The 24,797-nt window shown below is 42.6% G+C and overlaps 1 pseudogene across 1 annotated transcript; it reads right to left on the bottom strand.

Annotated features, from left to right (window-relative positions):
• Positions 1 to 559: 559 nt before the first annotated feature.
• On the bottom strand, positions 560 to 24,580 carry LOC145577956 (uncharacterized; annotated as a pseudogene). The gene is made up of 7 exons (XR_014098841.1): positions 24,574 to 24,580; positions 24,342 to 24,465; positions 24,105 to 24,137; positions 23,132 to 23,242; positions 21,841 to 21,947; positions 21,701 to 21,769; positions 560 to 1,178 (listed from the first exon to the last, which is right to left on the bottom strand). The product of XR_014098841.1 is annotated as an uncharacterized LOC145577956 (transcript).
• Positions 24,581 to 24,797: the final 217 nt, after the last annotated feature.

Raw genomic sequence — 24,797 nt, 5'->3', positions numbered from 1 at the left:
TTTCGAGCCATATCCAACTACACTATTATTGGACCTTTATCATGGACCAAAATAAACTAGACTAGCTATTTTCATAAAATAGAGTAGGTTTTCGAAAGAGAAAGGAAGATCTTTAATAAAAACTAACCACAACACTAGACTTTTCACATTTTCACTTCATTGGATTGTCATTCAACGCGAAAGGTATTCATCACTGGGTTTGGTTTTGGGGAGACACAAATGGGTGTCTACACCAACCAAACTCAATCGACAATTGCAATTCCTAAATCAATGGTCCGTATCATTAGAAATTACAATGCAATCTAGCATAATTCTCAAGGCCTATCGAATTACACACATGCAAACTTCCATTAATCACTATAATCTCAATAATTAATCAACACAATCCCCAAATTAAGCACAATCAATCAATCATAGAAGTTTCACCCTATCCCTAGCCAAACAACTACTCTAACATCATCATCAAATCAATTAACAACTAAGGAAATCAAGAATCATCAAAATATGAAGAACAATTACACTGATCAAATCATCAAAATCAAACCAAACAACATGAATATTAAACCAAGCAATAAAATGAGATAGAGTTAGAAATCCTCATTGATTGATTTGATGATCTCCAATACAACTGTCACCTTGAATCTTCATTCACTCAAATCACCGTTGAAATTCCTCACTTTCTCTCTCTAAATCTACTCCTAAACTAACCCTAAAACTAGAGAGAGAAGCTCTCAACTAACTAAGAATTATGATAAAAAATGTAAACGAAACTTGCTTCTAAACTCGCCCCAAAAATCGGGTTACAATAGTACTTATAGAAGGCACGAAACAAAACCGAGCAAGGCGAATACCCAGGGAGGCATGCCCGTGCTGGCAGGTGGCACGCCCGCGCTCCCCTGGGTTTCTTCGATTCTTCTCGCGGCTTCGTGAGTTCGCTAAGGTCTTCGAATGAACGCGCAATATGATGATGATGAACACTAAGAGTGGAAGCTTCTAAGGCACTTGATAATGGGTGCAACACCACTCCTTCATGATAGCACGGATTGAGAGCGCAAAAGCTAGAACTTGGAGAATCCACTTCCTTGCATCTTGAGCGTTCCTATTGTCATGAGCTTGCTTTGAAAGCATCTTCCACCTTAGTAAATCACCAATATTTAGACCCGAACCTCGTACAATACCTAAAACCACGAAAATAGAGCAAATAAAGGAGAAAAGACTAGAGAAACCAACAAAATGTACAAAAGCCACAAAATAAGAGAGGAAAGGTAAAACTAAGACCAAATGGATAAAACTAAGCATTTATAAAGCATGAAAGCCATGAAAAGAAGGTGAAAACAACTTAAATGCTCATCAAATGGCCATTTATGACACCCATCAGGAACCCAATCAATCAATATGACCGTCTCCAGGCCGATCGGCAATCAAATATGATTGCAATCCAGCCGACTCTAGTTGATTTACCAAGTTGTTTGCGTCCTTTTGCTTCAAATCTATTGTAAAGGTAACTCGTCCTAGTGTACCTGCATTTATATTTTGGACTATAGGACTTTTCTCATGTCTTTAAGGTTGACTTTGTGTGACTTAATGCTATTGCCTGACTCGACGTGTAACTCGATGTACTCAAATTGACTCGTGTGCGTAGACTTAACTCGATGTGATAACACGACATGATTCAATGTGTACATGACTCGTGTGTGCATTGTGATTGTGCCATATGACTCAAAAATGCAGAAAAAACAAAAATTTTCCGTCATTTTTGTGGAGGGTACTAACTTTCTCCCGAAAAAGAAAGACACAAAAAGGAAGAAATGAAGTGTATGAGGGTGCATGTTGAATGAGCTTAGTCAAATATATGCGTTTGATGATGTCTGTTTAGGGTATTTTTACCCCGCCATGTGGCCTAATCGGAGGGCGACACGTGTCAGCCCAAGGATAGTCCAAAGTGGACCATTCCCCGCTTGACACGTGTCATCCCAGATATTTGGGAAAATGTCGGCCTTCAGGCCCAAATCCCGAGAAAGCCGTAGATCGGCGCAGCCCACCAATGATTAGGGTTTGATACCCTAATCAGGGGCACAATTCCCAATGACCCTATAAATAGGGAGATTCCCCTCTTTTGGAGGGACGTTCACATTTTAAGGTATTCATTGAAAACCGTCCCTTTGATAGAGACAACTGAGCTTGGAATCCAAGCAGATCCCCACCTTAATTTCCGCATCTTTTACTCTACTTCAAGTTACTAACTTGAGCGTTGGAGGCGGAGCACCATCCAACCGGTGTCTCCGTTAATTTTGCAGGTACAGAGCCGGCAGGATCAGTCTTCGAGTTGTAACTCTCCCGAGGGACAAAAAACCCCAAAACATTTGGCGCCGTCTGTGGGGAGAGTACCTCAAGATGGTTCAAAACTCTGTACCGATTCTCAATTCTACCTCTCTACGTCCGGGTACCCAGACGGGTAACTTGGATGACTTGCAACCGGTTATTCAACCGATCGGGTTCGAAATTCCCCAGCCTCCACCTCAGCCTCAGCCAGAGGTATTCACTGAGGAGGAGGATGAGGAGGAAGATAATGATGTTGAGACTTACATCTCTAGGGATGGATCTCTCATCTCTAAATCTATTCGTTCCAAGGATCAACTGGAGCGAAATGAAGACCAGGCGGGACCAAGCAGGCGCCCACCTGGAAGGCCAGACGGGGAAACCCAGAAGGCCAAAGGTCAAGCCCCAGTCACCCGAGATGAGCTCATGAGATTCATGACCTCTTTCAAAGGTGAAATCAAGGCTATGATCAACAAAAACAAGGCAGGCTCTAGCAAGAGTCAGCCGGCTAAAAAGACTCCCACTTCTGGAAAGAAGAAGAAGCCGGTCAAGGACAGGCAGCCAACTCCTCATCCAAAGGAGAAGGCAGCCGCAACACTTGACTGGTCTAAGATTCTGATGACCCGGCGACCCCAGCCGGAGGCACAAAATGCGTCTACCTTCGATGCACGACAAGTCATCGATCGAAGGAGGCGGCAGCAGTCTGAGTCAGCTTCCACTTCGAGCTTTCCAGACAGCTTCAAGCAAGCTTCTGCAAGGAACTCTATGTCCTTGCATGAGAGTCGGACAGGCGGTAAAACCGTCAACACCGAACCTCAGCTGATGATAGGGTCTATACCATACGCACCTCAGGCGCAGCATGGGCAATATGGCCTCCAGTTCATGCAGCCACCTCCTTTTGGAGGTCAGGCGGCATATACTCCTGCCCAGCCTCTGGACTGGCAGCTTCGGCTAATGAGGCTAGGCGAACAGCCGTCTGCCTTTGCAGCCAATATAACCGAGGCGGCTCAGCCGACCAAGGTTAAGAATGTTTTGGTGGGCACCTATGATGGTACCACCAACCAGGAAGACCACCTGATGGCATATACCAACCTCATGTGCTTACAGGGGTGGGACGATGCCACCTGGTGTCGTTGTTTCCCGGCTACACTGAAGGGCATTGCCCAGCAGTGGTTTGGCAACTTGCCAGCCGGTTCTGTTGATAGCTTCAAGAGGCTAGCCTTCTTGTTTGCTACCAACTTCTCAATGAACATTCCTGCCAAGAAAACGAGCCTTGATTTGAGCACCGTTAGGCAGGGTGAGAGAGAAGGGCTACGCGCCTATGTCAAGCGGTTCCACCTGGTTAGAATACAGATCCAGGGGCTGTCTGACGAGGTAGCATTCACAGACTTTTTCAAGGGTCTGAGAGACGGGTCGGCTTTTAAGTTCGACCTTGTCAGAAAAGGGGCATTTACGCTACAGGCGGCCCTGAGGGAGGCGGAAAGCTATATACAGGCTACCGACCTCTGCACGCCTGGTGGCCAGTCAGACTCCAAGAAATCTGACAAACAGAGAGACAGCCGGCCAGCTCAGCCGGGTAATAAAAAAGAAAAGAGCGGAAAGAGAAAAGAAGTCTGGGCGGTCAGCGATTCTGAGCAGCCGTCCCAGAAGAAGAAGAAAGAGTTTAAACCGTACGTCCCCAAGTACGAGTTTAACAAAGACCGCAACTCCATCCTCATGGAGGTAAAGGATCGGCTGTCCATTGAGAAGCCGAATCCATTGAAGAGCTCCGTCCAGTCACGGAACAAAGATAAATATTGCCAGTTCCATGAGGAGGTTGGCCATGACACCAACGACTGCTTTAGTCTGCAGCGGACGTTGGACCGTCTGGCTGACAAAGGGCTTTTAAAGTCCTACATTTCTAAGTCCCCAGCCGGGGCAAAAAAGAAGAGCAAGGGTCAGTCCTCCAAGGCTACCCAGCCGGCTAGTAGTTCGGATACAGATAAGGATCCGGTCTACACTATAGCAGGCGGATTTTCATGTGGTGGCCCGACCATCCGGGGCACCAAGAGCCATCTTCGAAAGATGGACAAGGATGATGATGAGCAGGCGTCTGCCTCCTCCACCTTCCCAGACGTCCTCATAACTGAGAAGGACAGGGGCAGCGTCCGCCGTCCGCATGACGACCCGGTCGTCATTGAATGTAAGGTTGCCAACCAGCTGGTTGGACGGATCCTTATTGACACCGGCAGCTCGTCGAACATCATCAGCCTCCGGTGCCTGCAGAAGCTGAAGTACAACTCCAGCAGCATGCATCCGGTTACCCACCCCTTGGTTGGTTTTGGGGGTGGGATGGTCTACCCAGCCGGCAGAATTGATTTGCCCATCCGGCTGGGAGAAAAAGGCCAGGGACGGCATGTTGTCGTCAGGTTCTTGGTCGTGGAGGAGTTGACCGCCTACAATATTATCCTTGGTAGGCCAACCCTCAACGAAACCAAGGCGGTGATCATCCCGTCTCTCATGCTTGTCAAGTATGAGCGGGATGATGGCTCTGTTGGTTCCCTGAACGGGGATCAGAAGACGGCTCGGGAGTGTTATCTCTCAGCCGTTAAAGATACTGTGGCCTCAGACGGCCAAGGGAAGGAACCCATAGACCTTGACGCTGTCAAATATGCCAACCCTGCCCCACCAGCCGTTGGTAAGAAGAGAAAAGCGCCTCTGCTGGTGGAGGTGAAAAAAGAGAAAAAATAGCAATCACTGGCCGGCGAACGGTCAGACGAGCTCCGTCCCCAACCGGCTGGAGAACACATTGATCTCGTTCTGGACGACAGCCGTCCAGAGCGGACGGTGAAGGTTGGGACGGCTGCTAATGCTGCTCTGGGTGCAGACTTGCACCTTCTGCTGAAAGAATTCAAAGACATCTTTGCCTTTGAAGTGGAAGAGATGCCAGGCGTCAGCCCGGATCTCGCTGTCCACAAACTCGTCGTGGATCCCAAAAAGAAGCCCATCCGGCAAAAGAAAAGAAACCACGGCGAGGAAAGAAGTCAGGCGGCAGCTGCCGAAATCAAAAAGCTGCTAGACGCCAGGTTCATTCGGCCCTGAAATTTCCCCGACTGGGTGGCCAATGTGGTCCTTGTTAAGAAACCGAATGGGACATGGCGCATGTGTGTTGATTACACAGACCTCAACAAGGCGTGTCCAAAGGACAGTTACCCGCTTCCAAAGATCGACAGTCTGGTCGACTCTACAGCCGGTCACGCCTTGATGAGCTTCATGGATGCCTACTCCGGCTTCCATCAGATACCCCTCTGGAAAAAAGATCAAGAGAAGACGGCCTTCGTCACTGATTTGGGGTTATTCTGTTATACTGTGATGCCGTTTGGCTTGAAGAATGCGCCTGCCACCTTCCAACGAATGATTAATACGGTCTTCATCAATCAACTTGGGAGGAATGTGGAGGCGTACATTGATGACATGATAGTCAAATCCAAGCAACAGGCGGATCACCTTGCTGATCTACGAGAAACATTCACCACCCTCAGGCGGCATAAGGTCATGTTAAACCCCAAGAAATGCGTCTTTGGTGTTGAGTCTGGGAAGTTTCTCAGATTCCTGATTGATCAAAGGGGGATAGAGGCTAACCCCGAAAAGATACAGGCGGTAATTGACATGAAGTCACCCCGTTCTGTCAAGGAAGTTCAGAGACTAACTGGTTGCCTGGCCGCCTTGGGGAGGTTCCTCAGCCGGTCAGGTGACAAATGCCTTTACTTCTTCCAGGCAATCAGGAAGAAAACCAGGTTTGAATGGGGAGACGATGCTGAGACGGCATTCCAGAAGCTAAAAGAGCATTTGCACTCTCTGCCTAGGTTGGTCAGTCCTCTACCTAGGGAGACGTTGTATATGTATTTGGCCGTCTCAGACCATGCTCTCAGTGCCGTTCTCCTTGCTGAGCGAGACGGCGTTCAGCTCCCGGTTTACTTCATTAGCCATGTTCTTAAAAATGCTGAACTCCGGTACCCCCTGGTTGAAAAATTTGGCTTTGCTTTGTACATGGCATTCAAAAGATTGAAGCCTTACTTTCTGGCTCATCCGGTGGTAATTTACACCGACCAGCCACTCAAGTGGCCAATGTCTACCTTGGAGTCATCCGGAAGAATGCTAAAATGGGCTATTGAAATGCAAAGTCTTGAAATCATTTACGAACCAAGAAAGGCAGTGAAAGGTCAGGCGTTTGCCGACTTCATTGTGGAAATGACCCGTCCGGTGGCTCCGGATAATCTTGATCAGGTTTGGAAGGTGTATGTAGACGGGAGTTCTACGAAGAACGGCTGTGGTGCAGGCGTAATTTATGAGTCTCCTAAAGGGGACAGATATGAGTATGCACTACGGTTCAATTTTCAGGCCTCAAACAATGAGGCGGAATATGAAGCCCTGCTAGCCGGAATCCGTATGTGTAAGGCGGCAGGGGCAACAAAAATTTACGCCTACTCAGATTCGCAGTTGGTCGTTAGCCAGTATCAGGCAGCATATGAGGCAACTCACCTGGCTATGATCAAATATCTTCAGGCGGTCAAAGAAGAGGCTGGGTCACTTGAGGAGTTCCGGCTGAATCAAGTGCCCAGGTCTGACAATAACCAGGCGGATGCGCTATCGAAGCTTGCATCTTCCGCCTGCCATGATACGCCTCGGTCAGTCTTCTGGGAAGTACTTGAAAAAAGAAGCATCTTTGAAGATCCTATTGGAGTCCTAGACCGAAGCTCCACCTGGATGGATGGCATCCGGGCGTACCTCTCAGACGGCACGCTCCCTGATTCGCCACAGGAGGCAGCCGTTCTGAAAAAGCGAGCTGCAAGCTTTGAGTTGAGAAATGGAGAACTCTTCAAGGCGGGGTTTCTTAAGCCTCTATTGAAGTGTGTAACCCCAGAGAAGGGGAAGGAAGTTCTCGAAGACTTGCACTCGGGGTTCTGCGCCTCCCACATAGGCGGCAGATCTCTAGCCGTCAGAGCCAGGCGGCAATACTTTTGGCCTACTCTAGAGGCAGACGCCAAGGAATTGGTGAGAAAATGTGACAAGTGCCAGAAATTTGGCAAACTTATTCACCGCCCGGCTACTGATCTGACGGTCATCCATAGCCCAATTCCGTTTGCAAAATGGGGCATGGACATTTTAGGTCCTTACACGCCTGCACCAGGCGGTAAGCGTTATATCTTGGTGGCTGTGGATTACTTCACCAAGTGGGTAGAGGCTGAGGCGGTAAAGAATATCAAGACATCAGACGTCATTTCCTTCATCTGGAAGAATGTCATCACCCGGTATGGGGTACCTATGTCCATGGTGTTTGATAATGGCCCTCAGTTTGAGACGCCTCAGCTAAAAACTTGGTTGGGAGATCAAGGGATCTCAACCTGTTTCGCATCAGTCGGCCGTCCCCAAGCAAATGGCCAAGTTGAAGCCTTCAACAAGCTGATCTCAGACGGCATAAAGAAGAAAATTGAAAGAGCCGGTGGCTTATGGGCTGAGGAATTAATCCATGTCCTATGGGCCATCCGGACAACAGCAAAGGGGTCAACCGGAGAAACCCCATTTCTCATGGTTTACGGTGCTGAAGCCGTCTTGCCCATTGAACACTATGAGCAGACTCTCAGAGTCATGTTATATGATGAAGAGGCAAACTGGGAGGCAATGCGCCTGGCATTGGATTCACTTCCAGAACGTAGGGGCAACGCCGCCTTGCGTCATGAGATTTACCGTCTGAGAATGACAAGAGCCTACAGCAAGAGAGTACACAGGCGTCCCTTGAAAGTGGACGACCTAGTGTTACGGAAAATGGAGGCAACCAGTAGGGCTAATGAGCTTGGAAAGCTAACTCCTAATTGGGAAGGCCCCTACCGGATTTATGAAGAAGTAAGAGATGGCACCTATCGCCTGGAAACTCCAGACGGCAGGCGCCTGCCTAGAACATGGAATGTAGATAATTTGAAAAAATACTACTTCTGAGATTTTGTAAATTTTGTAAACAAGAAGCACATTAATGAGAAGTTGCTTTCTGTTATCATATTTTGTTTCCCGTCTGAACCCAGACGGGTCACCTGTTTGTTTTTCTGAGTTTGACACTTGAAAATTGAATTAACGTCTGATTGACGAAGAGGCCAATGGCCAGATAAGTAAGCTAAGCATAGAAACGCTTAGTGGCTATACAGCCGGTCTATAACAAGACCAGAGGCCAATGGCCGGATGGCTACTTCGACCTAAATTCGCCTGTCCCAACATGGACAAAGGCGTCCGGCGACACCCCTCCGGGTGCAATCGTCGCAGAGAGAAGCCAACCTGCTTACTCTACGTACCTATGCAGGCGGCCACAATTGGATGGCTGAATCAGCCATCCATAGCCGTCTGACCAGAGGAATCTAAGGAACGATCAAGTTTCGACAACCGGATGTCCAATGGACATCAGCCGGTGACCGACTGAAGTTCCTACTTAGATTACTTTCGAAAATTATACAAGTCCTCCCAATGGGGCAAAAGGACATTGAATGTATAATTGGATTGCAAACACCCCAGGCGGCATTTGCCTTCCTGCTCCATGAAGGGCCAGGCGGCCATTTGCTTTCCTGCTCCATGAAGGACAGGCGGCATTTGCCTTCCTGCTCCATGAAGGGCCAGGCGGGCATTTGCCTTCCTGCTCCATGAAGGGCCAGGCGGTCATTTGCCTTCCTGCTCCATGAAGGGCCAGGCGGCCATTTGCCTTCCTGCTCCATGAAGGGCCAGGCGGGCATTTGCCTTCCTGCTCCATGAAGGGCCAGGCGGCCATTTGCTTTCCTGCTCCATGAAGGACAGGCGGCATTTGCCCTCCTGCTCCATGAAGGGCAGGCGGCATTTGCCTTCCTGCCCCATGAAGGGTCAGGCGGCCTTTATGCATCCTGGCCCCAGGCGGCTTTTGCCTTCCTGCTCTATCAATGCAGATGGCCACAATTGGACGGCTGAATCAGCCATCCATAGCCGTCTGACCTGAACTGTCTAAGGAAAGAGCAAGTTCCGGAACCCGGATGTCTAAGGACATCAGGCGGGGACCGGCTGCATTTCTTACTTAGCGTTTTTTAAATTGTACACATCCTCATTTGGGGCAAAAGAGTTGTGCAACTGCTATTTAAATTCTGCTCAGACGGGCAACACCGTTTAGCTAGAAGCTGAAACGCCTGTTAATGTACGGCTGTGTACTTGGTTTGGGGCAATCACTACTGTGATTGATTGACTTACAAACGTATCATGCTCTTTGCAGCATCAGACGTTCCCAAGTCAATCAACCAGCTTCACTTGAAACCAACCACACAGCCGTCCAGGGGCAAGACCAGCCGCATACTTTTGATAAGTTAGGCGGAGAAATTTGAAATGCAAAAATTTGAAAGCTCAAACACAAGCGCAAAGTAATAAAACCGACTCAGTCGGTGCATTCATAAAAGATTTCCGTCCAACCAAACGGCTGGATGGATCAATTGTTATCAAATATTGTTTGCAAGACCCGGCTCCTCAGCCGGTAAAAATACAAATATACTCGGCACGCAGGCCGGAAAAACAAAGTGTTTGGCATACTGCCGCAGAAAAACTAAGGCTTGGCGCACAGCCGCTGAAGCTACTGCCCTGCAGGCGGCCCTTCCTGGTTCCTCTCGCCCTCCTCAAGGATTTCAACGTCTGGAGCTTCTGGAGTTTCAGGCTCCGGTTGTTCCGTCTCAGCCCAGGCGAGGAAGGACTCAGGCTCTGGCTCACCTCTCTCTCGCAAGTAGACGACTTCGTCAGCATACTTGTGAGCCAGGGCCCAGACGCCGTAATCCTTTCCAGGATTCAAGGCATCCCAGGCGATCTTCATCATGGCCTCATTATCGGCGGCCATCTCAGCAACCAGACGGTCTTGCTCCGCCTGGAGGGTTGCTCGGAAGTTCTCCTGAGCTTTAGCTGCCGCCTCCTCCATCTGGGATATCTTCCTCTTCAGATCAGCATTCTCTGAAGAAGCTCCTTGAAGAGCCTGGAGGTTCTCTTTGGCCTTCTGGAGGTCCTCCTTCAGCTTAGGGAGATCCACCTCCGCCTGCTTCTGGGCCGCCTCTGCAGCCTCGGCCCTCTGGTTGGCCGTCTGCAGTGCCGCCTCCAGCTCTTGAATTTTGGCCGCCTGCGTCATTTCGGTTGCTTTAGTTTCAAGGTCGTTAATTATGGTTGAATGGAAAGCAACATCATTGGCAATGGAGGCGGACTCCTTGGCCCGTCTTACCTCATCCCGTTTGCGGGTGTAAGGGCGCTTGAGACCGTCTACCCGCAGCAAGGCCTACAAAAAATAAAGGTTAAGGATGCAGACGGGAAAGAGTGTAGAAATAGCCATTGAAAAAATTGGTTGTGTACTACCTCAGCCAGAAGGGTGACGATGCGTTCAAGATTGAACGTCTCAATCCCTGGGATAGCATCCTTATCCCGTTTGCCTACAGCGCCCAGCATGGCCCTGGCATGCTTCTGGACGTCTGGCCAGCGAGGCGATTGATCTGCATCACAATCAGCATCAGATTGGGTTACTAAAGCAGCGCCTATCTGGTTCCGACCGTCTGAGGATGACGTTTGCTAGGAGTGTGATTTCACTCGCAGCGGCCATCCCAGCTCAGACGGGGATTCAAAGGGATTCTTACCTGCAGAGCCGGCCAGGCGGGAGCCGCTAGCAGCCGTTGAAAGCCCCCCGGTTGCAAGAAGAGGACGGGCCAAGCTTAGGCCAAGAGAGCCTGACACCTGCTCATTCCTCCCTCCTATTCTCATTTGCCTCCCAGGCGGGGCAGTAGGAGTAGCAGAGGAGGCGGCCTTTTTAGAGGACTTGCTTGGGTTAGAGACGGGGGTCTCCTCCCTAGCCCGTTTGAGATTCCTCTCAAACGTCTTGTCCACCTTGCCTCCCTGAAAATACAACAACATAATGTCAGCAGACGACGTGAGGAAACTTTGAAAGTTAACTCAAAAGGCAGGTCAGGCGTTTACCTTGGCCCTGAGCTCACGCGCCTGGGCTTCCGCCAAATCTCGGCGGATCTGGGCAGAGGACCGTTTGGGTGTCTTCTCTTCGGGCAACATGTTTAATGCTTCTCCTGCAAGGTCAGACGGAAAACAGTTAGAACATAAACAAGAAATTCATTTCCGACACAAAAGTACCCCAGACGGAAATGATTCAGGCGCATACTTCTATCAAACATGTGCCCTAGCCCGCAGGCGGCTAGGAAGCACTCGTCCCTGAACCTGGCGCTCTTTGGGATCCAGTTCTTTGGAACCTTTATTACTTCCCCGGTTGACAGGGTTGCGTCTGTGAGGCCGAAGAGATCAGCCTCAATTATTTTGTCGAAGTCCTCATCCGGAATTCGAGGAAGACAGCACTTCCGACCCATAAGGTCAGGCTTCTTATTGTACAGACGGAGCTCGTAGTTCTCCCGTCTGGTGGGAGCCGTGCACAGGTAGAACCTGTGTTTCCAACCGTCGAATTTGGAAACCTTATCCAAGGTCATCATGTATTGGGGGAGTGTGGACAGAGTATACCACGCTCTGAACCCGCCTGGGTTGCGGCTGAGATAGTGCATCTTGGCAAACGCTTCCCAGCCGGGGTGAACCCCTTGGAATTCACAGGCGGCAACGTACCTCAGAATGTTTGCCCAAGAATTGGGGGAAAGTTGCCAGACTCCGAGGCCGTAGCCTCTCAAAATTGCCTTCACCGCCTGGTGAAGGGGGAAGCGAAGACCTGCCCTGAACGCCGCCTCGTAACAGTCGAAGTAGCCGTTTGCGTTGCGTTCAGTGTCCTCCCAAGAAATGGTGCCGTCTGGGGGAGGCACCCTTATACTCCACCCGTCTCCCATTGGGTGGGCTTTCAGGAAATTTGGAAGATTTTTCTCCATCAGGTCAATGTCTTTTGAGGAGACGTGGATTTTGAAGGGATCATCTTTCTCCTTCCACGTCTTCCTCTCTTCTTCTTCACTATCCTCAAGCGGGGGAAGATCGTCACTGCTTTCAGAGGAAGAGACGTCAACAACCCTTCTCGTCTCCTCCCCTGATAAAGAAAGGGAAACTGAGGCGGCCTCTTCCCCGCCTTGGTCATTGTCCTCTTCCCCGCTTTGGTCGCATTCCTCCAAAAAGGAATCAGGAGGAGTTGGGGGGCCACGCGGAGGGGACCTTACTGGAGCCGTCTGGTGTCCAGAGCTAGACGCCTCCCCCTCAGACGCTTGTGCGCCTGAGTCGTCGCTCCTATAATTTGGATCTCGTGCCGTCTGCATAGTCCGAGCCATTGTGTCCTGCACAGACGCGCAGATGGTCGGAATCCAAGCATGAGGGTGGTCCCAACACCCTGAGACGGCACTACCAGTCCTAGACTCAGCCGTCCCTGGTGAACGGCTGGATCCTACCCTAGGTTGTGCCGTGTGTGTTGGTGATGAATCCATTTATTGTAAGGAATATATACAAACGGAAAAATGAAAAAAGAGCTGAAAGAGTCAGAGACGGTACCTTTAGATTTGATATCTGAAGGTAGACGGTTCCGCCTGTGTTGGTGCGTCTGGGTTTCTTCAAATATGCGCCTGACTCAGACGGATGACTTCTGTTCTCTCTTTCAAGATTCTAAGTTTACTCTGAAATTTTTGTGAAGTGTGGCAAGATTCTGAGGGTAAACGGCTATATATAGAGGGTGAAAGGAGGGGCAACTCCGTAATTTACCCAGAAGTTAAACAGTAATTTTTTGGCGGTAAATTTACCATCGTTCAGCGAGTGACATGTGTCATAGATGCCACGCGGATTGCCACGTCACATCTGTGAGGGGCAAATGTTTAGGGTATTTTTACCCCGCCATGTGGCCTAATCGGAGGGCGACACGTGTCAGCCCAAGGATAGTCCAAAGTGGACCATTCCCCGCTTGACACGTGTCATCCCAGATATTTGGGAAAATGTCGGCCTTCAGGCCCAAATCCCGAGAAAGCCGTAGATCGGCGCAGCCCACCAATGATTAGGGTTTGATACCCTAATCAGGGGCACAATTCCCAATGACCCTATAAATAGGGAGATTCCCCTCTTTTGGAGGGACGTTCACATTTTAAGGTATTCATTGAAAACCGTCCCTTTGATAGAGACAACTGAGCTTGGAATCCAAGCAGATCCCCACCTTAATTTCCGCATCTTTTACTCTACTTCAAGTTACTAACTTGAGCGTTGGAGGCGGAGCACCATCCAACCGGTGTCTCCGTTAATTTTGCAGGTACAGAGCCGGCAGGATCAGTCTTCGAGTTGTAACTCTCCCGAGGGACAAAAAACCCCAAAACAATGTCTCTCAAGGTGCAAGGATTAATTCATCCTCATCTAATAGGCCTTATCATATTGAGAATTGGTGTCTCGCCTTCCCGAAAATCAAAGAAATAGCGAAGGATTCGTGGAAGGGTGAATTCCAAGGGTCGTATATGTTTCAGCTCTCAAGGAAGTTTGATAGGCTAAGATCCAAACTTCAATACTGGTGTTTGGAAAACAATAAGGTTTGGGGGGTTAACTGGAGAAATCTTTCCAAGGACCTTCCAGAGTACAGGGATGAATATTAGCTCACTTCAGGATAGGGAGGAGTACATCCAACGTATAAAACTTCTCATCCCGAAAAGTCAACTGAGTTTTGGTTACTGGAAACAACGAATGAAGGCGAACTGGGTTAGGCTTGGGGATTGTCCCACACCTACAATGTATAGGAAAGTGAAGCAAAGGTAGTTACATAATAAGATCTTAACCCTAAGGAATAACAACGACACTTGGGTAGAAGGGCAAAAGGAGGTGGAAGAGGTAATTTTAACCTCAATTAAGGATATTTATAATCTGGTCATCCTTGCCAATCATGGAGAAGACATCAACCTATTACTCCGTCAACTAGATATCCCCCTCCTTTAGAAAGAGGATCGCCTTTGGCTTGACAGCGGTTTTACGGATGGAGAAATCAAAAAGGCTATGCTCAACATGCACTGCTCTAAGTCTCTAGGGCCGAACGGCTTCACGGTGGATTTCTTCAAGGCTTACGGGGAGGAGGTTGGACAGTTAGTGGTAGACAGTGTGAAGCAGTTCCTAAGAATAGGGAACATGCTTAAAGAGTGGAACCAATCCCTCCTAGTGTTAATTCCAAAGGTTAAGGTCCCGGAGCTCACTAGCCAATTCAAGCCGATCAGTTTATGCAACATGGTTTATAAGTGCATCTCAAAATGCCTTGTTAACAGACTAAAGTCGATTCTCCCAAGTCTTATTTCGAAAAACCAGCATGCCTTTATTCCAAGAAGGAATATGGAGGACAACATTCTCCTGAGTCATGAGCTTTTTCACCTCATAAATTCGAGGAAAGGCTCGAATTTCACAGCAATCAAGATTGATATGTCAAAAGCATATGATATAGTGCATTTGCTCTTTCTTCTCAAAAAAACTTGCAAGCTTATGGGTTTTCCAGCCATTGGATAAGGATGATCTCATAGTGTATTTCGACGGTGAGTTTCAAAACTGTCATTAACAGGAAAACTTCTGATCATTTTGCTCCAAATTGTGCGTTGATGAAGCTTGTGATCAATGTGGGGTGGACTTGGATGACAGCCAACACCTCTGTAGGTTCTGTAATTTGGCAAAGGAGGTTTGGGAGAATGGCTCCCTAACAATTTGCCCTGACTCTCCTGGGTCTAATTCTTTGAACAGATGGATTCATCATTATATTCTGTTTTTTTGTAGCGAGGATGGTAAACATAGTAATTGGTGTCCTTGTTTATTGCAAAATAATGGGGGCTATGGAAGTCTAGGAATGAAAGATGTTCAAAGGGGCTAAAGTGACGACAAGATTAGTAGTGGAGTTTATAAATCTAGCAATGAAAGACCATGAGGTTTTTCAACTCCAAAGAAACTCAACTAATGATATGGAGGCTACGAGTAGGGATATCCCAATCCTTTCACCGGGTTTCAATTATGAGCAATTAGGGAAGGAGAAGTTGGGCTTTGACAAGTTCATCGTGGAATCTGATGGTTCATAGGATAAGAAAACTACAAGAGCTGGGATTGGTTGGGTAGTTAAGCCTAATCTCCAAGGCTATGTCATGGAGGAAAGGGGGGAGACATGGGGCAGCTTCTTCTGCCCTCCATTGTGAGGCTTGGGCTTGCCTTAATGTAATGAAATGGGCTCGGGCTAAAAGAAGGCAAGGAATCCTCATTTTATTAGACTCCATCTCCCTTCTGAATAATTTACAAGATAAGTTAGGCAAGGAGATTTCGATATCTTGGATACTAAAAGAGTTAAGGGAGGTAGGGGCTTCGTTCCAAAGGTGCACAATTTTAAAAGCTCATAGGGGTCAGGTTTAAAGGGCGGATGACATTGTGAAAAAATGTCAGACTAACCTCTTTAATTATTTGTAGTTTCCTTTGTTTCCTTTGCTATAGTGTAAAAAAAAAATAAAAAAAAAACTATTTTAACTTTTGCTACTCATCTAAAATTTTGTTTTATTTTTATACCACCAAAAGTTAAAACATATAGCTACGCTACCAGAAATTGTTAGGTTTCGTTAAGTGAGGCCCATTATTTCATTAAATAATGATTTAATTTATTAAAAAACAAATAAAACTTTTTTTTTTTAAAAAAAAGGGTTTTTACATGGTACCCATGTGTTATTGGGTTTTCTACAATGAACCCTTCAAAATCCAAAGTTCTACAAGGTGTCCTTCAGTTTTTGGGTTTTTCTACATAGTACCCTTGTGTTGTAAAATAAATAACTCTAACTTAATTTGACTCAAATCGACACCATCTAAATGATCTATTTACCACTTCTATATTTATATTCGATGAAGGAATCATCAATCTTCATTATTCGCTATTTAATGGAAGTTTTGTATGATTGTTTGAGATGAAAGATAAGAAATTTTTTTGCTCCTACTTAACTAAAAGAGCTTGTTTTAGAGGGGACTCAAGTTGTTAGTCCTTTTTTTTGCAATAAACATGCTAGCTGTGTCTTTGAAGATGCTAAATAAGTCATTTAGATGGTGTTGGCTTGATTCAAATTAATTTAGAGTCATTTATTTTACAAATCAAGGGTACCATATAGAAAAATCCAAAAACTTAAGGGTATAATGTAAAACAAACTAATAACTCAAGGTTACCTTGTAAAAATTTGAATTTGGAAGGGTACAAGATAGAAAACTCAAAAACTCAAGGGTACTATGTAGAAAAACCCAAAAAAGAAAAAAAAAAAAAAAAAAAAAAAAAAAAAAAAAAAAAAAAAAAAAAAAAAACCATAGAGTAATAACATAAAAAAAAAAAAAATCTCAACCACTCTAGCCCGTCAGCCACCCCTTCCCTCTTCGTGCCGGATGTCGACGCCCAAACGATCCCTCAGCCCCGATGACCCCATTCCCCCACCCAAAAATCGACACCCCTCACCACCCTTAAAACACCACCCTTAAAACCACTCTAAACGGATTTTAGTGTTTCATTTTTACTCGTTTAGGGTGATTTCAACGAGGGATGGGGCCTAATGGTGTTGCCTAATGCCTATGCCGGTGTTATTGGTAGGGATTGCAACTGGTTGCTGCTGCCGTGATTAACCGAAATTGGTTGCTTGATACCGCTACTGTCGCGGTTAATTACTAGTGCGTGGGGTGAGCGGTGATGGGAGTATCGGGTGGTTGTGCAACAGTGTTATTGGCAGGGATGGTGGTCGATTGTGAGTTGCTGTTGTCTGGGTGATGTTGTTGGCGGATAATGGAGCAGGGGAAATTTGGGTTAATTGCTGGAGGTGATGAAAGTGACGGTGGTGAGAGGTGTTGTGCTGGTGGTGAGACAAGAGCTGTTGTGCGTGTGATTAGGAGGTTGTTGGTGGTTGATTGTTGGTGTGGGCATGGAGTAGGGGTGGCTGGAAGGGGGAGGGGTACCTAGAACGTGGTTGGCCCCACTAACGAAATAGTAACCAATTCTGTTAAGTGGTAGCAAAACATATATTTTTTGCTTATAGGAGATAGTAAAATTTTATAAAAATTTAGATGGATAGCAAAGTCAAAATGGTTTCTTTTTTTTTTTTTTTTTTTTTTTTTGTGAATAGTAGTCAAAATAGTGTATTTTAGTGGTAGCAAAACTCAAAATGTCCTTCGTATTACTAACATTGATATTATTTGCTCAAAAAACTTTTTTCTAATTGATTTATTACAATCAAGTAGATTTAATTCATATTTTGTAGTACGAAATAGAACAAAAAAAATATATATCACGTTACAGTGCATCAAATTGACTTTTAATACAACAATCTATAACTATAACTATTAAAGGTGAAACCGGAAATGACAAGTGTCATCTTCTTTTTTAAAAATTTCATGCCAAAACAATAATTTTTTTTATTTTGCCAAAGCTTCTTAGAGAATATTTAACACTATGCAATAATATTTCCTTACATCTAACTTTGTAACGTAATCCATTTATAATTAGTTGTGCATGTAATACTCCCACTATTTTCTTAAGCATGATATAATTTATTTTTAATTTTTAAATAGATGAAGCCCGTGCGATGCACAGTTTGTTTGATTTTTTTTTTTTTTTTTGTATTTATGAGCTAAAATTTGTTATATATTTAGATAAAATTCCTATTATTAAAAGATAATATTTAATATTTAATTAATTTAAACTTAAAAATCTCATTCACCAATCTTGCTTACGTGGCATTTGAATTATTTAATTCTAAAAGAAATTAATAATCTCTTATTTAATTGGCTACTACTAATATTTATAATCTTACATGGCGCGCTGAGAAAATTAGATCCTACGTGGCTCTCTAAAAACTCGGGAAAAAACTCCTCTTTAATTATATATATTAGATTAGATTTGTAATTATGAGTTTTTCATCTTATTTTGCAATTAGATAATTATGAGTTGTCAATTTCGGATTGAGGGAGAGGCTCAGGCTTGTTTTGGTAATTCCGCTCTACAGTCTGAATTGCAGGCTTGTTTACCCGTCTCCAGATTCTTATTGATTGTAGTTCAAAACTGATTGCTCTTCGAGACCAGACCTCGGATGATATTTATGTTCATGTTCCTTCCTTTTGTGCGTGCCATATTTTGAAGGTTCCTCGGCCTACTGTTACACTATGTTTGGATAACAATAGTGAAGGGAAAGGAAAAGGAAGGGAAAGGGAGGTGAGGGGAGGGAGAAGAAGACCTTCCATTTTCCTTCCAAATCTCTCCAACAATTGAGGGATTTTAATTCATTAAAAGTGGAAGGAAAATGGATCCCTCCAATTCCCTCCCCTTCCCTCCTTATATTAGATATCTAAATAAGGGAGAATGCATCACTCTATTTCTCTTCTCTTCCTTTAAAAGGGTCTTTACTTTGTTTTACATTCTAGTTGTTTTGGGCTTTTTTTTTTTTTTTTTTAAAGTTCTCTCTCAAAACATAATAAATAAATAAAAAGTTTTTACAACTGTTTAATAATACCATACCTTCATAAGAATATTACGGAGTATGTAATTAGGTAGTACTAAATTAACTTTTGCATTATAAATTTGTGTTAATCATAAAATATTTAAGAGACATTATAAATTATTGATTTTATTGATTTCATAAAAATTGTTGTTAAATCGCAAACTGCAACAAACCATATTTAGTGTTGGTCTGGAAAAATACCAAAGTGTACTTTTGCGGTTTAATTTTGCTTGGGTACCAAACTGCACCAAATCAGACCGCAAACACCCTCAATTATTAACGACTTCACTGTTGCTGTGATGCTAATTTTGTAGGAAAATTTGTAGATAACTCAAACCGACTCGAACAAACTTATGTGATGCTAATTTTCTAGGAAAATTTGTAGATAACTCAAACCGACTCGACCAAACATTCATTTTGGTTAATTTCTTAGGTACTATATTTACATTTTCCTAGTGTTGTGAAAGGTCAGAGTGGAACAGACCAATAAATCATATATCAGTCAGTCACCAATTTAAATCACTAAGGTATTGTTTGGTTGTATAAATTTTTTTTTTGGGGGGAAGATAAATCATATATCAGTCCGTCACCAATTTAAATCACTAAGGGGTTTGAACATTCAAGTTAATTTGAAAATAGGGGATTTGTTTGGTTGGCTATAAAAAGTAAAAAATGTGAGAAGTGCAGATTCATGAGATTTTCCAATTCCCACAAGACCATGGCAATTAAATACAAGCCCCCCTTTGGTAACTCAAAAGACCCCTTATTTGCAAATGCCTTCATAACAACCAAACAAGTTTCATTATTTCCTAGGAAATTTGATGTGGGATTTTAATTCCAATGAAATACGCCTATGGAATCCTTGGCGGATCCAGGATTCCAAAGTAGGGGTAGCACTAAACGAGTAAATGATAGGGGAAAAAAAATATACACTGGAGTACTAACTTGAGACTTAAAAAAAAGAAGCTAAATTTAAGCCAGTAATAACACATCAAGTTAAATTTTTTTGCATAATGTAATGGGATTTTGTATTTTTGTATAAAAAGTTACCACCAAAATTTTAAATATCTATATATTTTGCACCGAGTTATTTTTACGAATAAAATTATGTACAATATATATTGAAATACTTCGTATTACAATCATATAAAATTAGTCAAATTAATAAGAAATTACTAATTTTGTTCACGGACAAATTTATTCAAGCTAAATTATTTGATTTGAACATATAAAATTATAAATGTCAAAAAAGTGAAAAGTGATTTGGGGAAGAATCAATTAATGATGGAGGTCATATTTATTTATCTACTCTACGAAGTATTTGAAAATTTGAATATAAATGTCAAGAAATAGGAAAGTAATTTGGATATTTAAAAATAATAAAGCATTGATAGTTTTCAAAAATAAAAATAAACAAAGATACAGAAATGAACCAAAAAAAGTTAAAAAAGATAAGAGGGGGGGGGGGGGAGATTCGAACCTAAGACCCCAACTACACTAGAAATTTTTTTTCACCTGCTTAGTTACCACTGAAACACCTTCAATCACCTTGTAAAGTTAGCATTGTTTAATCTTTATATCTTATTTTAAAGGAGGCCTTTTTGTAAACAGTTTTTTTTGGGTTTTAGGGGGGGGGGGGGGGTAGCAGGTCATTACGTCGATCCGCCAGTGTATGGAATTTTAATTCCTATAACAGCCAAATAAAAAATAAAGGTCAAGAACAGGTCAAAAATAGCAGGAACCAGTTGAGTAAAACTGACAAACTAGATTCAAAGTTTCCTATATTATATAAATTCTTTTGAACTATACAAAACAAAATAAGAAAACTGGTTTGTAAAATTAATTGCACCAGTTATTCATCGGATAGTTAGGGTCATGTATTCACTGTCATGTCTATTACATTACTCTATTCATTTAAAATCTTGAAATACTATAGTAGAATACAAAAAATTTATAGTTGGGACAACAAAATTTTGATAGTTATGTAACACTAAAGGTTCAATGTTATTATATAAGCAAAAACCATTTCATTTGTCCTTTTTTTTCTTTTTCATTCGTCCTTTATAAGGGCAAAACCCATTTTATTCATCTTTTATAAAGGATGAATAAAAATGTTGCTTTAACTTAATTACACCTTGACCTGGCCCAGGTCCTATACCCACCGAGATGTAAATTCTCAACTCATGTTTACCGAGCCGTGTGAAAGGTGTACTCACATGGTATCATTTTCAACTTGATATAAAATAGAGCTGACTCGTATTATACTGAGTCTGACCCTTCTTTAAAAATGGATATTTTTTTATTTGTTGATAGTTATTTACACAACTCAATCTTGATTATGACACTCAATATACTGAATGCAAAATCAACACACATCTACAACTAGGATATGTAAAAAGAAGATGGTATATCCAAACTAGGAAAGTGAGCTAACACATCAGATTTATCTAAACCTGAAAGTTCGGGAACAAGTTAAGCATTTTCATCTCGACCCGAAAGAAACTGGACATAAAACAAACCCAAACATAAACGACCCGGCCAACCTGACTGAATTGACTTGGGTCCTGTTCACTTCACTTTAAAAAAATAATATTAAGTAAAAATAATTTCAGTACAGTAAAAATAAGTTCAGTTTATTAAAAATAATTTCAGTTCATTAAAAATAAGTTTAATTCAATAAAATTCAGTTATCTTAAAGAAGAATTATAATAGAAAATCAATAATAATAATTTCAGTTTAGTAAAAAAAATTTAAGTTCGGCAAATATAATTTTGTTTCAGTAAAAATAATTTCTAGTTCAGCAAAATATAAGGTGAAGTGAACGGGGCCTTATATGAATAACTTCATCGTCCACAATTAGTCATCTCCATCCCATTGAGAAAAATGCAAAATGGCCACATAAATAACTGAGTGCAAATGAAACATTTAAACTGGGATCATTTTACCTGGATCCCCATTGTCTCCACCGCCTTCCCAATCCTTGCCACACATGTCATCCACACCCGAACCAAGACCTGCACAAACAATATCCAAAAGTTCAACAAAATTTCTACAATCTCCAGCAATTGTATTTAAGCTCGACTACCTGTTGGCCCATTATGTGAGAGAAATATAATTGAGTGGTCTTCTGGAGTTCCACTAGCAGCCTTATGAATTTTATGTGCACTTTCTTCCATGTTTTGGACTCCATATCTGACCTCAAATTATTAATCAAAAGCAAACATTAAAAAGCTAAACAGGTCTTGGAATTTTAAAGAGAAAAAACCCCAATCAGCGAATGCAATCATATGTAAGCTATATACATGAAATCAAAAATTGTGTGATGATTAGACATAATAATATAATCCCGTTGATTTGATTCCCTCAAAACAATGCTTTGGTGTCAACAGTTCAGAAAGGAAATTTCTGTAAATCCCCTAAACTAAAGTGTCCAAAAAGTCTGGAACAATGGAATGAGGCCATGTAACATTGCTTTCATTAAAATTTTCCATTATGATGGTAAGCTACAAGAACACCAACCTCCCGGTAGAGTAATTTTTTAAATTTTTGGTTGAAAGGATTACCAACATAGAAAAGTGGTGGGGTAAATTTAGTGGTTGTGAAAGTAAAGTTATGGTCCCCAACTACTAAAAATAGTACAGGGCAAACTTAAACGGGATGTACTAAAAAGAAAATTGAGAAATATTTAGGGATAGAGGGAGTAACAATCGCAAGGTAGCAAAAGAGAAAGGAGAACATAAAGAAGGAAGTTACAAGGAGTACAAAAACCCACATGCCGCAAAAGAGAAATGCAGGAAGCAAACGATGTTAAGAATGATGATGCTCCACTACACTCCATAACAAAACGTGGGTACAGTTTTGTCACCAAATGGTCTAAGTATTCACAGCAACTTGCACAGACACCCTATGGTCTGACATCACAATGCAAATAATAAATGTCTCTAGCACCTAAATAGTCCAGCAAAATTGTCCATTACTAAGCCAAGGGTGTACTGAATTGCATCTGAACCTGAAATCTTATGGAGTGAGTTCAAGAGAAAGTTTAAAAAGCCAATTAATGCATCTCCATAATCAAACGTGACAGATGTCCAGCAAAAAGGGTCCGATAGTCTGTTTTTATTCTCTTAACTAAAATAAAATTGCTCATGAAAGATAAAATTTATTGAGAAAACTCATAGATGTAGCTTATACAACTACCAACCAACTGCAAGAAGATTGAAAATAAATAAATAAATAAATAAATAAAAAATCAGAGGTTCTGCATAATAATTAACAATATAACAACATATAGCAATACCACAACCAGCATGAAATGCATCAAAATATAGGACGGCCAATCTAGAGCTTGCTTTCATAACATACCTTGCTTTTAAAGCTTTTTTCTGAATAACTTATCACCTCCTAAAGAAAATGGTCTCCCACCTACAACACTAAGCTTTAATTTGGGGAAGTCCAAGCGTCCATATCCAACATGCTCTTCACCTAACCTAAATGTTGACAAAGGGTAAAAGAAATCATTTCACCTAATGAAAAAAAATTGCTCCAAACATCTATTTTATTGAAAATAGCTAATTAAAAAATAATAATGAGTGTGTGATATACTTCATAGACGATAACATTTATCACCTCAAATAAGCGATCTCTTTCCATAAAATCAAGGTGATCAACCAATGCAGCACATGGGCAGATTAACAGTTACAAAATGCATTAAAAACCTTTAGACCAACTCAGCAAAGAGCCTTAGCTAGAAGAAATTTCTTCCTTTACCCAACAATACATTCCACCTTGCTGTATATCTTTTTTACTTTTCCATTTGTTTTTCACAATACATCATAAGAAGAAATTTTAAACCATCCAATTTTCCAAACTCTACATTGGAAAATTATAAGGTTACCAAATTTTTATTTCACTCATCCATGTCCTTCAGTATTTCCATTCATCTTCTAAGGTTCATATTGTAAACTATAAAGAATGAGCCTCCCTAAGACTAAAGTCATTATAATGGCAGTAGAGGGGACAATGTGATCTTCCAATTCAGGATACAAGTAGAAAAACTCACAAACAAGACACCAATTTTATGCTTGATTACAGAATGATGGATACTATGGTAGCCTTTTCTGTCCTCTTTGATTCTCCCATCATTTATGGTAATAGAAGATAAGGAAGCACTTAAAAACCATTACAGAAGATTTTAAAATAGAGGCTGGTTACCATAACATCTTTCTATACAAACATAGAGATCAAACATTGAATTCTTTCTAGGGTCGTAGGTGGTGGGTTTCAATTTTCAGGCAGGAATACAAGACAAAATATTGAAGGTAGAAAGTTTCAAACAGCGCATAAACTTACAGTTCCAGCTGTAGTTGAACTCCATCTTTCGTCCTAGCATGTAAAAGAAAGTCAATAGTTGGTAAAAATATGACTACTCGTAAAATGATCAATACATTAACCAAAAAGAGTATTAACAGATGGAGAAGGGAAGTCAAAATTAATAGGGATTATTATTAACTTCCATACAAGTAATCTAATATGATATATATCTGAGGCCTAATAAAAAATATCAGTTGTCATACTTAGTGTGGAAGCTGAACTTACTTCTTGGAGAACTTATAAGTAGACCAGGAATCATGATTTCCAAGTATTGCTGCTTTAGGCATGTCTACATTTGCAATGCTCCTAACAAGTTCAACATTCTCATTGCCAAAGTCGCCTAATAATCAACATGAACGAGGATCCCCCTTTAGATGGGTAGACAAAAAGACAAATACATTGACAGCAAACTAAAGCCTGGAATCGCAAATTTATCAGCATATCTTACCAGCCATCACATGAGATAGAAGGGACTATACCTCAAGGACACCGAAGGATAGTTATTATAGATTTAAATAAAATAGCAAGTAAAGAACAAAGTCTTGCCTGTAAAAAGCACCAACTCTGGCTGCAGTAAACATAATTAGTTGTTAGACTTGCACCACATACAAAACACAACAAGTTTAGTTCGGCTATATAAAAAGTTGAAAAGTACTGAGCCTAAACTTAATA

This window comes from Chenopodium album, chromosome 14 (assembly GCF_948465745.1).
Source record: "Chenopodium album chromosome 14, dcCheAlbu1.1, whole genome shotgun sequence".
In the NCBI taxonomy this organism is placed as follows: Eukaryota; Viridiplantae; Streptophyta; class Magnoliopsida; order Caryophyllales; family Amaranthaceae; genus Chenopodium; species Chenopodium album.
This window is presented reverse-complemented; position numbering and strand designations above follow the sequence as displayed.